This window comes from Dermochelys coriacea, chromosome 13 (genome assembly GCF_009764565.3).
Source record: "Dermochelys coriacea isolate rDerCor1 chromosome 13, rDerCor1.pri.v4, whole genome shotgun sequence".
Lineage (NCBI taxonomy): Eukaryota > Metazoa > Chordata > Testudines > Dermochelyidae > Dermochelys > Dermochelys coriacea.
In genome coordinates this window covers 39,254,385-39,267,130 of record NC_050080.1, presented here as the reverse complement: position 1 = coordinate 39,267,130, position 12,746 = coordinate 39,254,385, and the positions used below count along the sequence as shown (strand labels likewise).

The 12,746-nt window shown below is 45.2% G+C and overlaps 1 long non-coding RNA gene and 1 gene segment (V, D, J or C); one reads left to right on the top strand and one right to left on the bottom strand.

Moving 5' to 3' along the window:
- Positions 1–12,746, top strand: part of LOC119842117 — a 205,827-nt gene that overhangs the window by 41,705 nt on the left and 151,376 nt on the right.
- LOC122456491 overlaps positions 6,156–12,746 on the bottom strand; it is a 38,512-nt gene continuing 31,921 nt past the window's right edge. Inside the window, exon 3 of the long non-coding RNA XR_006275415.1 lies at positions 6,156–6,346. This is a non-coding gene — a long non-coding RNA (uncharacterized LOC122456491). The remainder of the gene's footprint in view (positions 6,347–12,746) is intronic.

The following is a 12,746-nucleotide window of genomic DNA, read 5'->3' as shown; positions in this document are numbered from 1 at the left end:
GAACCTAGCTGGTGTCGATTGGTCCAAATCCACGCAAACCAACTGAACTATGGAAATTTACATGATCTGAGGATCTGGACTGAATACTGATTCAGTCAGTAACCAAGTTTAACACAGCACCAACAGAACATCCCTGCTCACTTTCCCCCTACAACAAATAAATGTGCAGGAGAGTGAATTCGGAACACTTATATGACAGACAGAGTTTTTAGAGGCAGTCTCACAATTTAGACAGATAGATAGATAGATAGATAGATAGATAGATAGATAGATAGATAGATAGATAGATAGATAGATAGATAGATAGATAGGAGACGTGTCTTTGCATTTGTTTGACAAAATACTTAGTTCAGGTTTGGATGCAGTATTAACAGCAAAAAACAAATACCAAGAAATTTCACAAGGAAAGCAAGAAAAAGAAAGGGGGATCTCTCAGCGGCTCTGGAGGGCAGCAGTTTGCCTAATCAGAATGATTGTTCTGCTGCTGAGGTTAGAGCAAAATTACAGTGATAGGTAACAATAATTCAAGTGGCACCCAGGATCAAAAATGTAACTTTAGCTCAAAAAACAAACAAACCCCCCACACCTTTTGTAAAGTGTTGCCAGAAATAAACATTCACCTGGCAGATATTACCCAGAATATAAGCCTGGGTCATTTCTTCAAAGGGATCGTGGCACAGAATATTTTGGAAACATTATTGAACGGAAGGGGAGAAGGGACAATCTCAGACAATTAAGGTCTTCTGAAGGCAGCAGATATAACTTCACTGACTCATGTGATCCAGAGAACATTAATATCAGCCGAAAGACTCCCATTTAAGTTAACTGATTTGAATAAAGTCCTTATTAACTAGATATGTATCTAGGACTGTGCAGTACATGTAGTGCTTTTGCTAGCAATATAATAAATCTCTGTATAACGTGGGGTAAAATTGCAGAGATGGTGCAAGGGAGTTAAACGTCCAATCCTATTGGACTGCGATGACATTTGGGTTCCTAACTCCCCTGGGCTCTTTCCCCAAACAAAGCCACAAGAGAAGCGGTATAATTTCTCTTCTTCAAATATTACTTCATTCCTAAGAAGGCGCTTTCCTGCATTTATATTTGGCTGATAATCTCAAAGACCTTTAAGAGAGTTAAACGACGAAATCCTAGTTATTAAAAAATTAGTTTCGGTCTTGAAAATTTCTCACAAACACCTTTGCTGAGCTAAACACACGGTCTCAGGGGAACACGAGTCCCAGGGAGAGATCCCCCTGTGTAGACACAGCTCACATCCTGCCATCTCTTATATTGACGCTGGGAAACTCGCATGCAAATCACTGCCCTGGAGGATTCCTGTTTAAATACAACCTCCTGATTGGAGAAGCCTCAGTCTCTCCCCAGACACAGAACTGCCAGGTCCTGGCTGCTGGGGACAGTTTTCACCTTCACTTAAGATGAACCTGCTCCTGATTTTCCTGTTCATGCTGGAGGCCTCTTCAGGTACGTGTCTCCTGGGGATCAGGAGGGTTCCTTGCTGCGGCGACTCCAAAAGAGGAGATGTTCAAGGCATCCTAAGGGAATGAGATACCCGGATCCAATAGAATTCAGTGGCATTTAGTTGTCTCACTACCTTAGGTATTGTGGCAGGGTGTTTAATTTTCAGAGGTTCCCCACTCCCAGGGGTTAGGAGCCTGGCTCAAGGATCTATTTCTGTGTTTCCTTCCCAGGCGTCCTCTCCCAAGTGCAGCTGCTGGAAAGGGGCCCGGGAGCGGTGAAACCCGGAGAGTCCCTGACACTCACTTGTACCATCTCCGGAGACTCGGTTTCTAGCGACAGCGCCGCCTGGCACTGGGTCCGGCAGCCGGCGGGGAAAAGGCCGGAATGGATGGGACGCACCTGGTATAGCTCCAGCAAGTGGTACACTGAGTACCCCAGGTCTCTGCAGAGTCGAATGACCATGGCACCAGACACCGCCAAGAACCAGGTCTCCCTGCAGCTCCGCTCGCTGACAGCCACAGACACCGCCACCTATTTTTGCGCCAGGCAGCCACACACACACAGGCACACAGAGCAAAGCAGGGACTGGTACAAAAAGGGGAAGCGGATTCTGACCAGCGCAAGGAGACAATTAGAACCCAAAGAGCTGAGATTCCCTCCCTCCTCCAATAAAACACAATGTAAATCGAAAGAAAATGAAAAAGGGAGGCGAGTAAGGAATCTGACGGAACTTCTTATCTATCTGTGGGCCAAGGTGCTGCCACAAAGAGGAGGATCATGAGTTTTAGTGACATGCCTCAAACCCTGCTGGCAATATTTCCAAAACCTCCACCAGCTCTTGGGCAGCAAACTTCCGTCTTACAGATCTCCCAAGGGCTTTAAAGACAAGCCCACAAACAAATTCAGTCCTTCCACGCCGGACGGGGATGAAAAATAGCGAAAGAGATAGCAAGGGACAGACTGAAAAACTGATATTGATCTGCAAAGTTTTGAAAAAGCACCTACTTGAATCAGCAACCGAGGAGCCCGATTCTTAATGGGATTTAGGTGCCAAGCGAATTTTTAAAAGCCCTTAGGAGCCCAAAAATATATTGATTGCAATGGGCGTTGGGCAGCTAGATGCTTCTGAAATTCCCATGTAGCCTGCATGCCTTTAAAAACCTGTCTCTTAGGGACATGAGTTTAGAAACTTGAGATACGAGTCCATGTTGGCCAGGATGTTAAAAGGGACCTAGAGGAATGAGGCGCCAGAATCGGTCAAAAATACCTTACGGGTGGGGCAGCTGTCACCCCCGAGACGCCTTTCCAAATTCTCAGCTCTTACTCTTTTTCAAGACGTTCAGATAGCAGTGTGATACGAGAGAGAGAGAGAGAGAGCAATAAAGTTATATTTATTCGGTTCGTTTACTTGTCCACGTTACAATGTGGAACTTGTACAGATACCACAATATAAGAATCAAGGGAGCTAGACAGACAGCGGGACAAGTCGGACAGTCCAAGCCCCATGACTCTGAGAGGCAGGAGGATCCAGTGTTAGGGCGCTAACCTGGGCAGCAGGCCACCAACTTTCCATTCCGTCCACCATCACAACCTTTCTATGTGACATTGGGCAACACGCTAATGCCTCATTTCCTCATTTGCAATATATGAAGTGGGTAGCCATACTTCACAAAAGTATTGTGAGTATAAATGCATTACAGATTGTGGGGATTCTATACTACGGTAATGGGAGATAGATAGATAGATAGATAGATAGATAGATAGATAGATAGATAGATAGATAGATAAAAAGAAAAGGAGTACTTGTGGCACCTTAGAATGAAACAAGGAGATGATATTTGTCAGCATGATGGGCAGATTCACCACACTAGCTGGAGATCCATTCTCAAGTATTTTGTAGGCACAAAGCCAAAGGATAGTATTCATTATGATGTGATTCCAGCATGCTAAAGGAAATAAGGAGCAATAACAGTTTGGTAAGGCAGAAATAGGGGGCCTTTTCTAGACAGAATGTGAATCAGGGAGCCATATGGGGATGGTGAGTGATGCAAGATGAAGTGATTAGGGAGAAGAGAGACAGACAGATAAATATAAAGAAAGAAGGGGAAAGAGAGCTAGAGAGAAGAAAAAGAAGAGGAGAAACAGACAGGTGGGTGTGGATACAGATAGAGGTACAGACGGAGACTGGTATGTATGGGATGTATTAGGCTAGAGAAAGTGAAACTTTGTTATAAAAGTTTCACTTAGTGTGCCCTATCTAAATAGCAGCTCGTAAAGATCCAGAGAACTGTTGAGCTATTCACTTCTGCTTTTTTCCAGTGTTAATCATGGATCCTTCCCTTTTTTCCCCTTGTCCTGCTTTCACCACCAGGCTGTGAGCATTTGGGGAGTGGGTGGTAAGGGCACAAGTCTAGGGCTCACAAACTTAGAATCAGTTCCCTGAACCATCAGAGATTCTCTGTGTGACTGTTGACAGTCCTTTAGAACCAGATTTTTAAAAGTGTCCAACCACCTAGAGATGCAGATGGGTGCCTGTTGGGATTTTTAGAAATATCTAGGCATCTGAATCCCAGAAATGTAAATGTTAGGTGCACTTGTGTGAACCTCACTAGGCATCTGCCTGCATCTTTGGGTGCCTAAATACCATTGACCTTATGGCTCTGGCCTATTTTACAAATTGACTGAGCAGATGCTTATGTTCCATTTACTTTCAATGGGAGTTAGTGTCCTACATCACTCAGGCTCTTTGGCAAATCCCATTAGGTATCTCTTGGCATCTTTAGGCACCCATGAAAATCTGCCTTTGGTAAACCTTGCATCAAATGGGGATAAGAGCACTTTTCTCTCTTCTGTCTCACAAGGGTGCTGTGAGGATAAGTGCACTAAAGATGCTAGGGAAAGGGGGGAAATAGAATTACTTGGACAGCTGCTGTAGTATGTAATTCATAACTGGATCAATAGCTTTGAAAAAAGTCAACATACCCCCTTCTCTCAGTTCTCTTTTCTCCCAAGTTCATCTGATCCAGTCTTGTCCGGGGTGGTGAAGCCCTGTGTGACCCTGTCACATTGATCTGTGCTGTATCTGGTTACTCCATCTCCAGCAGGGACACTGGGCACTGGTTCTGCCAGCCTCCCAAGAAAGGGCTGGAGTGGATATTGTACATAAACTATGGGTTAGGGACAGGATAATCCCCATCTTTCCAGAGTCGCATGGCCATCTTCAGAGACACCTCAAAGACTGAGGTCTTGCTGAGAGCTGCAGACACTGCCACATATTATTATTGTGCATGACAGATGGAATTAATCTGTGAAACATTTCATAACAAAACACATGGCTATTAATGGTTTTATATAGACCAATCCCACTTGTTTCATTGCACCATTGTTCTGGATGCTGCACTTCAGGTTTACCTGTTGCTTTCACCATGACTGATAAGTTCAGACATAATCAGTAAATCGGAAAAGAACAGAATAATATAAACATTGTACTATAGAGTTGCATCTTCTCTAGTGGCTGGGATTCCCCGAAGAGCTTAGGCACCCAAAACAAATGAATTTCAATCTATGTACTTTTATGTTCCCCCTATCACAATAGCACCCAAGTAGCTCACAATATTTTAATTCCTTTACTCTCATAACACCTATGAGGGACGGAAATAGAATAATCCCTTTGTATTGATGGAGGCACTGAATGAGATTAAGCACCTTTCCCAAAGACACACCAATTTGTGGGAATTTGACCCAGATCTCATAATTTCCAGACCAGTCACTTAGTTGGTGCATATCTGGAATATCTCTGTGCATCCATTTTAGCTCCCATCATTCTAGTATGAGGGTGATTCATAAACATTAATAACCATAACATCATAAAGCCCTTCAGAGTAGAGAACTATCTTTATCTCCATTTTAAAGATGGACAACTGAGGCATAATAAAAAGGGGAAATGTCAGATTTCTAAAGGGATTTAGGCATCTACATAGATTAACGAAAATACCGAGTTCCCCAAAACTCCTTTCAACAAGAGTTAAGTACCTAGTTAGTTACCTTTCAGAAAATCTTAGGTGCTTCAAATAACAGATAGACACCTAGTGATATTTCCAAAAAAGACTGAGGAACATTAGGAAAGTCAGGGGAAGTTGGGTTTCTGGCCTGCAAAGACATATTAGTAAATCTTTTTCTCCATCTTTAGGTGCCTTTGAAAAAGTGCCCCACACAAAGCCACACCGTTTGTCTATGGCAGACTGCTACCCCTTCCTTCCTCGGGTACACCCCTTATTAATATACACTCCTGAATGTCCAGGTGGTTTTCTCTCTGCTCGCTGGAATCTGTGCACCTCAGAGTCATTGACTGATTTTATCTTCACCACCCCCTTCTGAAATAGGGTCGAGACATCTCCATTTTCTAAGATGGGGAATTGAGGCAAAGGTTCCTTTACGTGGCATCCCCAGGTCACATGGGGGGGTTGTAGATCAGTGGGGAATGTAGTGACCAGGACTCCAGTCTGCCAGCCAGAGAACCTACACACTGCATCCTCCTACCTACTCTCTGATAGTCCTGCCCTGCTGTAGGTATCTGGGTGCGGAGCCACGCCCGCTGTCTCTGTGTGGTATAAATGGTACACTTGTCCCCAAGGGGATATTGCCATGTACTGAGCCACCATCCCCTGTCATCTCTTATACCCACCCTAGGGAACCCGCATGCAAATCCCTGCCCTGGGGTGTTCCTGGTTAAATATCAACCCCTGGTTCTAGGAGCCTCAGGATCTCCCCAGACACAGAACTGCCTGGTCCCGGCAGCTGGGGAGTTTCCCTCATTGCATGAAAACGACAGTGAAATCTCTGTTGCTTTTCCTTTCCCTGGTCTCTGTGATCACCTCACATCTTCACAGGCAATGTTAAAGTGCTTTAATGTGGCTTGTGTAGTAAGGGCACAGTGCTGGAAGAGAGCTCTCCCAGCACTTTAAAAAAATACCTCCACCAGGGGCATAGCTGGCTGGAGCACAGCTAGGACTGGACAGCTTCCTCCCCCAAACACTGATGAGGTCTTGCACCTCGCCATTGCTCCACAGCGGGAATCGCCCAGCTCATGGAGGCATGGTCACCTGGAAAGATGACCTGCAAACACTCCACACCTGGCTGGGCAAACAGGAAGGGGATTTTCAAAATTCCCAAAGAATTTAAAGGGCGGGTCTGACGATTGGTCACCTGAGGGCAGGGCAGTAGAGTTCAAAGAGATGACCTGAGTGGCTAGAACAGACATTGTGGGACACTTCTGGAGGCCGATCAGAGCTCATTAATAGACCAGGGCATCCACACTGGCACCTCGGTGCTCCAGCGGGGGCACAGCAAGCTTTATGCTTCTCATGCAGGAGGATTACCAGGAGCGCTCTAGCCGCAGAATCGGGGCGCTTTACATGCCTTACCAGTGTGGACACCTTAGGAGTTAGGGCACCCTGAGGCTGATTTAATACGCTATAACTTGCAAGTGTAGCCAAGGACTAATATTGTCTGCGCTGTTTTCTCCTTTCCCCAGGTGTCCTCTCTCAGGTACAGCTGGTCCAGTCCAGTCCAGGAGAGGGGAAGCCAGGAGAGACCCTACCCTGAGCTGTGCTGTCTCTGGTGAAACAGTCGATAGTGGCTCTGATTGGAACTCGATCAGGCAGTGTCAAGTTTCCTTCCCCACTCTGAACTCTAGGGCACAGATGTGGTGACTGCATGAAACCCCCTAAGCTTATTTTTACCAGCTTAGGTTAAAACTTCCCCAAGATACAAACTATTTTACCTTTTGCCCTTGGACTTTATGCTGCCACCACCAAGTGTCTAACTTGAAAGAGCCCACTTGGAAACATCTTTCCCTGCAAAATCCTCCCCAAACCCTATACCCCCTTTCCTGGGGAAGGCTTGATAAAAATCCTCACCAATTTGCATAGGTGAGCACAGACCCAAACCCTTGTATCTTAAGAACAATGAAAAAGCAATCAGGTTCTTAAAAGAAGAATTTTAATTGAAGAAAAAGAGTAAAAGAATCAGCTCTGTAAAATCAGGATGGTAAATACCTTACAGGGTAATCAGATTCAAAACACAGAGAATCCCTCTAGAGAAAACCTTAAGTTACAAAAAGACACAAAGACAGGAATATCCATTCCATTCATCACAGCTTATTTTCTCAGCCATTTAAACAAAACAGAATCTAACGCATATCTAACTAGATTACTTACTAAATTATAAGACTGCATTCCTGTTCTGTTCCCGGAAAAAGCAACACACAGACAGAGAAAGCTTGTGTTTCTCCACTCCCGCCCCCCCCTCCAGCTTTGAAAGTATCTTGTCTCCTCACTGGTCATTTTGGTCAGGTGCGAGCAAGGTTATTCTAGCTTCTTAACCCTTTACAGGTAAAAGGGTTTTTCCTCTGACCAGGAGGGATTTTAAAGGTGTTTACCCTCCCCTTTATATTTATGACAGGCAGCCTGCAGGGAAGGGGCTGGAGTGGAACAGCACTTACTTGAATCCGGGTGATGAGGAGAATCATAATCATAATCAATCATAATCATAATGATAGATAGATAGATTTAATCATAATCATAATCAATCATAATGATAGATAGATAGATAGATAGATAGATAGATAGATAGATAGATAGATAGATAGATAGATAGATAGATATTGGTGGGAGTGGGTCTTCCTATCTGTTTCACTAAATACTTAGCTCCGGGTTGGATGTTGTGTTAATACCAAGAAAACAAACACCAGCTAACTTTACAACGAAAGCGAGGAAGAGGAACAGGGATCTCTGAGTGGCTCATAATGACAGCCTGGCAAATAACGAGAATGATTGTTCTGTGCCGGTGTTAGCAAAATGCACTGAGAAGTAAAAATGACCCATGTGCCACCCAGGATCAGAAATGAAACCTAAGATCGAAAATCCCTTCTTCCAAAGAGTTGCCAACAATAAACATTCACCGGGCAGATATTATCCAGAATATGAGCCTGGGTCATTTCTTTCAAGGATTGGTGGTAGAGAATACTTTGGATATGATATCGAACGGAAGGGGGAAAGAGATATTCTCAGACAATTACTGTCTTCTGAAGGCAGCAAATATAACTCCACTAACTCATGTGACCCAAAGCACATTGATATCAGCCGAAAGACTCCCATTTAACTCACCTGATTTGAATAAAGCCCATATTAACTAGAAATGTAACTAGGACTGTACAGTAAATATAGTGCTTTTGCCTACAGTATAATTAATCTCTACTGAACAGGAACAGGATTTCAGAGATGCTACAAGGGAACTAAGGGCCCAAATCCTACTGAATTTCGATAGCATTTGGGTTCCTAATTCCCTTGGGCTCTTTTGAAATCCCAACAAAAAACACAAGAAAAAAGGTATAATTTCCCTTCTCCAAATATTCCTTCATTCCTAAAAAGGCCCTGTCCTGCACTTATATTTGGCTGAGAAGCTCAAAGACCTCTAAGGGTGTTAAATGACCAAATCTTATTTGTTTAAATTTAATCTGGGCGTCCAAATACCTTAGGGGGTTTAACATTTTGCTCTAGCTAAATTCACTCTCTCAGACACGTGTCCCATGGACAGATCCCCATGTGTAGACAAAAATCACACCCTGTCATCCTTATATTCATGCTGTGAAACTGGCATGCAAATCCCTGCCCCCGTGGGGCAGGGTTTCCTGTTTAAATTCAAACCCCGGATTGAAAGTGGCCCAGTCTCACCCCAGACACAGAATTGCCCGTTCGTGCCTCCTGGGGACAGTTTGCACCTTCATTTAAGATGAACCTGCTACTGATTTTCCTGTTTATGCTGGAGGCCTCTTCAGGTACTTGTCTATTGGGGGTAAGGAAGGTCCCTTGCTGCAGTGACTGCAGAAGAGATGTTCCAAGGAGCCTAAGAGAATGAGGTGCCTGGATCCTAATGGAATTCAGTGGCAGTTGGGTGCCTCACTCCCTTAGGCACGGTTTCGGGCTGTTAAATTTTCACCTGTTCCCCACTCCCAGGGGATAGAAGCCTGGATCACTGATTCATTTCTGTGTTTCCTTCCCAGGTGTCCTCTCCCAAGTGCAACTGCGGGAAACGGGCCCGGGAGCGGTGAAACCAGGGGAATCTCTGACACTCACTTGTACCATCTCCGGAGACTCGGTTTCTAGCACCAGCGTCACCTGGGCCTGGATCCGGCAGCCTGTGGGGAAAGGGCTGGAATGGGTGGGACGCATTTACTACAGACCGAGCAAGTGGTACACGAACTACGCCAGCTCTCTGCAGAGTCGAACGACCATCGCACAGGACACTTCCAAGAACCAGTTCTCCCTGCAGCTCCGCTCGCTGACAGCTGCAGACACCGCCAGATATTACTGCGCCAGAGACACAGTGACACAGAGCAAAGAGAGACTCGCACAAAAAGGGGAAGTGGTTTCTGGATAATGCAAAGATGCTGGACACCGAGCCATTGGTAACACCCGGGAGCGCTAGATGTGACTCTCCTTTACCCAGGTGTATTGCTGACCGAGCACAGCACTAGCTCCCCGGATCAATGTCTACAGTTGCACTAGCACATGTATGCCCATGAGAATGGACCAGCTCAGAGAACCGCGAGACTTTATGCTCTGACATAAAGTTAGTTACCACCTTTTACCTTGTATAGATTAGTTTGATCAAAACATCTCTATCCATCACCCTGTCATCCCAACCTTATCTTTAAGAGGGGTCAGTTGTCCTTTTACCATCGTTAGAATGTGTGTTTACACCATAACTGTGTATCAGGGTGTTCTGGCACTACCCTTCCAGAATGTGTTTACATGAATACTTAGTGATCTGGGAATGCTTGTTGTTTTGTAATGCCAGCCCTGTTCTTGACCAGATCATGTATTGGATAGCAAACCTGCAAGCAGGCCTCTGCTTTGTAACGGGGGCTGACTTTTGCTCATAGCTTGAGTCTTGCTAAATGTGCTTTATATTAGAAAACCTTACACCAGGCCCCTTATACCAGGTCTTATGTCTCGGGTGCTCTCTTTCTACTACACCCTGTTTCACTGATGGAGAACCTGAGCTATAGGGAGGGGAAGGGACGTGTCCGCTCTCACCCAGGAAGCCAGGGGCAAGCCAGGAATAGCACCCAGGTTTCCTGCATCCCAGTCTAGTGCTCCATCCTACCAGCCAGACTGCTCCGCCTCTGTATTATCATCATCATCACGGGCTGGAGATCGGAGTCAACGATCCTAATAGACATTTCTGTAAGTAACAATAATAGTAATACATTCTGTCCCTCACATTGACTCACGCAGGTATCCAGGCATCTCATATACATATACGGGTAACGGACGTAGTACTTCAGCAAGGAACTGACTGTCTTTGTATGTACTTACTGTGTACCTATGCAGCGTCCAGCCCAATGGGGCTGTGAAGTTGTTTTCCTTTTATAGGAGATACCTAAATAATAAAATAGTAATGATGATAATAATAAATAATAATAATAATGTATGTCTCCTTCTAGCATTGGATTGCAGAGAAGCATAAGGATGCCCATATCCAACTGCCCATATGTCCGTTAGAGTAGGGTTCCTAACTCTCTCGGACACTTTTGAAATACCAGCCAAAATCACCAGAGAAAGGGTAGGATTTCTCTTCTCCACATGTTCCTTTATTCCTAAGAAGGCGCTGTCCTGCACTTATATTTGACTGAGAATTTCAAAGACCTTTAAGAGTGTTAAATGACCAAAGACTGTTCATTTAAACTGAGTTTGGGAGTCCAAATACCTTAGGCAGTTTCAAAAATTTCACACACATGCCTTTACCGAGCTGAACTCACTGTCTCAGGGGGGTACGCGCCCCTTGGACAGATCCCCATGTGTAGACACAGCTCACACCCTGTCATTTATTATAGTTACGTAGCGAAACTGGCATGCAAATCCCTGCCCGGAGGATTCCTGTTTAAATACAAACCCCTGGTTGGAGGAACCTTAGTCTCTCCCCAGACACCGAACTGCCCGGTCCTGGCTGCTGGGGACAGTTTGCACCTTCACTTAAGAACCTGCTACTGATTTTGCTGTTCATGCTGGAGGCCATTTCAGGAACGTGCCTAGTCGGGGGGGGGGGGGGCGTCAGGAGGGTTCCTTGCTGCGGTGACTGCAGAAGAAGAGATGTTCAAGGCAGCCTAAGCGAATGAGGTGCCTAGATCCCAATGGAATTCAGTGGCAGTTGGGTGCCTCACTCCCTTAGGCGTGGTCTCGGGATGTTTTATTTTCACATGTTCCCCACTCCCAGGGGTTAGGAGACTGGCTCACTGATTCACTTCTGCGTTTCCTTCCCAGGTGTCCACTCCCAAGTGTATCTGCAGGAAATGGGCCAGGGAGCGGTGAAACCCGGGGAGTCCCTGACACTCACTAGTACCATCTCCGGAGACTCGGTTTCTAGCACCAGCGTCACCTGAGACTGGGTCCGGCAGCCTGTGGGGAAAGGGCTGGAATGGATGTGGGACGCACATATTATAGGTCCAGCAGGTGATACATAGACTACGCCAGGTCTCTGCAGAGTCGAAAGACCATCGCACAAGACACTGCCAAGAACCGGGTCTCACTGCAGCTCCGCTCGCTGACAGCTGCAGACACCGGCACCTGTTACTGCGCCAGAGACACAGTGAGACAGAGCAAAGCAGGGACTGGTTCAAAAAGGGGAAGTGGATTCTGAGCACTTAATTGTCGCAATTTAAACTGAAAGAGCTGAGATTCTCCTCTTCCCCTTCCTCCATAACACTTCATGTAAACCGAAAGAAAATGTAAAGGGGAGATGGGTGAGGAATTTGAGGAAAATTCTAATATATATATTTGGACAAGGTGATGCCACGAACAGAGGGATCATGAGCTTTAGTGACACGCATCAACGCCCTGCTGGCAATATTTCCAAAAGCGCTACTAGCTCTTGTCCCCCAAAATTAAATAGTATAGATCGTCCAAGGGCTTTGCAGACAAACACAGAAACAAGTTCAGTCCTTCCCCACTGGATGGGAAAGAGAAATAGCGAAAGAGACAGCAAGGGACTGAGTGAAAAATTGGCGTTGTTCTGTAGAATTTTCAGGAACACCTACTTGAATCGAGTTCATGAGGAGGATGAAGATGATGATGGTGGTGGTGGTAATAAATAATAATAATAATAATAAATAATAAATAAGAGATAATGTTCAGAGTTGGATCCTGTATTAACAACAAGAAAACAAACACCAGGAAACTTCACAAGGAAAGCGAGGAAGAGGA